The sequence below is a fragment of the Castor canadensis genome, chromosome 11 (genome assembly GCF_047511655.1).
Source record: "Castor canadensis chromosome 11, mCasCan1.hap1v2, whole genome shotgun sequence".
Classification (NCBI taxonomy): Eukaryota; Metazoa; Chordata; class Mammalia; order Rodentia; family Castoridae; genus Castor; species Castor canadensis.
The window spans coordinates 78,823,549-78,828,447 of NC_133396.1; positions in this window are offsets into that span (position 1 = coordinate 78,823,549).

Genomic DNA, 4,899 nt, shown 5'->3' on the forward strand with positions numbered 1-4,899 from the left:
AGGCAGAAAGATCGTGAATTTGAGGTCAGCCTGGGCTACATATAGTGAGGCCCTGTCTCAAACACAGCAACAAAAAATGAAGCCTCTGGCATTTATTTAGCACAGGTCAGCAATACGGCTAGCTAAAAACAATATTATTCTGTTCCTTTGGAGTTTTTTTTTTTTTCTGTTGTTGATAATAGGATTTGAACTCAGGGCCTTATACTTGTTAAGCAGGTGCTCTACCACTTGAGCCATACCCACAGTGGTTTGGAGTTTTTTGACTTATTGATATTTGAAATTCCTTCCATAGAGGAGAGGAAAACAAATCACTGTTTTTAACTGCTTTGTAGACATGAAGTTATCAAGGGTTTTTTTGTGGTCCTGGGTGTGAGTGTAAGGGTGTATTGGCAAGAACAGGAGACCAGAATGCAATTGTATGGTATGAATGTGATTCAGGGAAATGAAGAATTGATGAAAGTGAATTTTTTTCTTAATGATAATACCATTAAGAAATGAGTACCACCAAAAAAATATATAGCATATTGCTTTATGTTTTTGGAGAAATAAAAAACCTATCAGGATTCAGTAAATAGCGCCTAGAAAGTGAGTATGGCTCTCAACTAAAATACAAATAAGGTTATTATCTGAAAAATAAATGTTTTCTTGGAAGTATTAAAAGTACTTAAAACTAGTAGCACTTTTTTTTTAATGCCAGCACAGGATTTTTTGTGGAGAGAACAAGAGAGCTGCCCACAGCCACTTACAGACTAGGGGTATTTATGAGGTGGATGGAGAAGTCCCAGGAAGGTCACAGGGCAGGATAATCCTCAATGACCCTCTGACCCTCCCAGATAATGGCTTATGGGTAGGTCATTGCTTTTGGGCCAGGTGGGAAGTTTCTAGTAAATGGCAAAAGGTGAATGTCTATTTTTCTTGAGGGCCGAGTGGAGAGTTTTCAAAAAGTCACCTTCGGTGGGGGGGGGTGTCCAATTCTAACATGTCTTCCTTTTGTTCACCCTAACATTCCTGCCTTTTGATATATATATATATATGGGGGGCACTGATGTTCCTGTATCAGATTCCTGCTGCTGAAGGTGGGTGAGGAGGTCTCTTAAAGGGAGGGGCATCAGGTCTTCTTGCTTTAGGCAACTATAGAGGGCCTGGTGGAGAACTGAGCTATGTTGATCTGCTTGTGTGTAGTATCCTGGACAAAAGCCTGGAGCCTCAAAATTTGAAGGCCAATGTTGGTTGGAAGTCCACCCATGGGAGATTGCCTCTGGCAGAGCTGTCAAAGAAAGGAAAGGAAGGAAAGGGTGGAAAGGCAGAGAAAAAAAGGGGAAGAGACAGTGGGGATGGGTCTGAGAGTGAACCTGGGAAGAGCTGCTGCTATCCACTTTCCAGGTTGTGACAGTGGTGAGCTGGGAGTCAAGCCTACATTCCTGTCCCAGTTTTAGCACCATCTGTCAGAAATGAAAGAACTGCGTGAAATGGACAGGCGGGGAGATGGCTCATATGCCAGCTCGGGGTTTATTGTGGAGAAGTGGCCTTGCAGAGGGGATCCCAGTAAGAGAGCTGGAGCCCCTAGTAGCACATTGCTTTGTAAGTAATAAGTCTAATGTAACCTAATTTGTATCTGTTCAGCTGGCTAAACCACAGTATCAGCAAGAAAGATGCTTGAATTCCTAATTTCAGATGAAACTATCAAGAAGGTGAATGTACATATTAAAATATAAAATAGTCATGCATAAGTAGTAAGAGCATAAAAAGAGCCAGGCACCAGTGGCTCACGCTTGTAATCCTAGCTACTCAGGAGGCAGAGATCAGGAGAATCGCAGTTCGAAGTCAGCCTGGGCAAATAGTTCAAGAGACCCTATCTTGAAAAAAATCCTTCACAAAAAAGGGCTGGTGGAGTTGCTCAAGGTGTAGGCCCTGCACCTGCACATCCATGTTTATTGCGGCACTATTCACAATAGCCAAGTTATGGAAACAGCCAAGATGCCCCACCACTGACGAATGGATTAAGAAAATGTGGTATCTATACACAATGGAATTTTATGCAGCCATGAAGAAGAACGAAATGTTATCATTCGCTGGTAAATGGATGGAATTGGAGAACATCATTCTGAGTGAGGTTAGCCTGGCTCAAAAAACCAAAAATCGTATGTTCTCCCTCATATGTGGACATTAGATCAAGGGCAAACACAACAAGGGGATTGGACTATGAGCACATGATAAAAGCGAGAGCACACAAGGGAGGGGTGAGGATAGGTAAGACACCTAAAAAACTAGCTAGCATTTGTTGCCCTTAATGCAGAGAAACTAAAGCGGATACCTTAAAGCAACTGAGGCCAATAGGAAAAGGGGACCAGGTACTAGAGAAAAGGTTAGATCAAAAAGAATTAACCTAGAAAGTAACACCCACGCACAGGAAATCAATGTGAGTCAATGCCCTGTATAGCTATCTTTATCTCAACCAGCAAAACCCCTTGTTCCTTCCTATTATTGCTTATACTCTCTCTACAACAAAATTAGAGATAGGGGCAAAATAGTTTCTGCTGGGTATTGAGGGGGGGAGCGGGAGGGGGTGGAGTGGGTGGTAAGGGAGGGGGTGGGGGCAGGGGGGAGAAATAAACCAAGCCTTGTATGCACATATGAATAATAAAAGAAAAATGAAAAAAAAAAAAAAAGGTGTAGGCCCTGAGTTCAAACCCCCATACTGCCAAAAAAAAAAAAAAGAAGGCTCGGATATAGCTCAGTGGTACAGTACCTGCCTTGCATATGCAAGGCCTTGGGTTTGATCCCTAGTTTCCCAGGCCAAAAAAAAATTTTTAAATATATTTATATGTGTGTATGTAGCAGGGAGGAGGGGGACAACAGAGCAGGGAGATAAAACTTAAAGAATGTGTATGTGAAGAAGGTCACACAGCACTGAGGGTGAAGTAGCCCACAGAGATGCATACAACCATATATGGGTTGAACTTTGCTTCTTGCTTCTGTAACCTGCTTGCAAGGGTACATCAGGCAAGACCCCTTTGTTCTGGGGGTTCAGTCTTTGGATGGGAATCCACTGAGCTGCTGCCAGCACACTAATAAATACTGCTTCCTGAAAAGCTTTGGTGTCCTGTTTCCTTGCTTAAATATCTGGCAACATTTCTGGAGGCTCTTGTCTGGGATTTGGAGATGGTGTTTTCACCTCCTTGTCACCGGGACTTGGTGTCCCTGGCTAGTCAGGAGTGCCATCCCACCAGGTGCCAGCAGACCTGTTAATCTGATGGAGGGACCCACCTCTTCTGGCGCACCAGAGAGCAAGTCTCAGTTGCACAAAGGAACTAGGAGAAGGCTTGGGAACTAATTGGGAGCCCCGCGCATTAGACTGGTAAGAACCTCGGTTCAAATAATAGGCCTGCCTCTAGGGAGCAGAAGGGGAGCCTGGTCACTTCCCAGAGATACCTGAGTAGTCCTATTGAGGATGAAACCATGTCTCTCAGGTTCAGGGAGCAGTGTGGAAGTGTGTATGTGTGTGTGTGTGTGTGTGTGTGTGTGTGTGTGTGTGAGTCTGAGACATGGCCTGTCTATGAAGCAAGTGCAGAGTCCCAGTCTGTGGGTCTAACTAACAGATATGGTCTAGGGTGAGCTCTAACAGGGCCTCAAGTCCAGGGTTTATACAGACTCACTATGACTAAGAGGAGGCCCCTCAAATTCCCGTGAGGGGAGCGGCTGGGGACACCAAGCAAGTGAGGACCCTGTGCAGGTGCAGTTCCTGGCTGGGTGACCACATTCAGGTCACTGATAGGGGTGCATATTGTTCTCCCTTGTGTGTTGGAGAAAAGGACGCCCCCCCCCCCATACCTCTCCTCTACAATCCCTACCCCTCTGTGTCTGTCTTGACATCTGGTAACAGGAAGAAATGGGTGGAAATCAGAGTAAGGGCACCCCCTTGCAGTGTATTCTTAAAAACTTTAAAAAGGGATTTAATGGAAGCTATGGAGTTAAGTTAATTCCTAACAAGCTTAAGGCCCTTTGTGAAGTAGATTGGCCTGTTTTTGGTGTAGGGTGGCCCCAAGAAGGGTCACTAGACAAAACTGTGGTTAATGAGGTTCATAGGGTAATCGTAGGGAAGCCTGGGCATCCAGACCAGTTTCCCTATATTGATTGCTGGCAGGATGCTGTCTTCAGCCGACTCACATGGCTAAGGCCCTGTCTGGAACAGACCTGTAGGATTATGGTAGCTAGGGTGGCCGCAACTTCCAAGTGTAGGGAGAAAACAAAGAAGCCTATGCTGGCCAAGGAAATGCCACCACCCTAAAAGCACTTTATCCACCTCTGCCACCAACACTTAGTTCTGTACCCTTGCCTCCAATGTTGGATGGGGAAGCTTGAGATACAGTCACACCTGTAAAATCTGGCCCAAAAGCCTCTGGGACCTCGACTCTTGTGACCTCCCGGAGTCCTGTGGACCCCATACTCACTCTGAGTCCACCAGTACTCACCCTACATCCCCTGTTCAACTGGGGGCATCTAACCAGTCCCCATGAGGATCCCTCCTCTCCTCAGACTCCCACTGCCCTGCAGATGCCCCTAAGGGAGGTCCAAGGACCAGTGTATTATAACCAGGACGATCAAAAACAAGGAGGAGGACAGATATTTGTCTACCAACCCTTTACCACCACAGACCTCCTAAACTGGAAACATCATACCCCTCCTTCATGGAAAAACCTCAGGCTCTGATTGATTTGATGCAGTCTATCATCCAGACTAGAAACGTACCTGGACAGACTGTCAACAGATTCTTCTGACTCTATTTAATACTGAAGAGTGACACCGTATAACATTGGCAGCTCTAAAGTGGCTGGAAGATCATGCCCCTGCTGGCACCTTAAATGCCCAAGCCTATGCCCAGTCTCTGTTCCCTGAGGA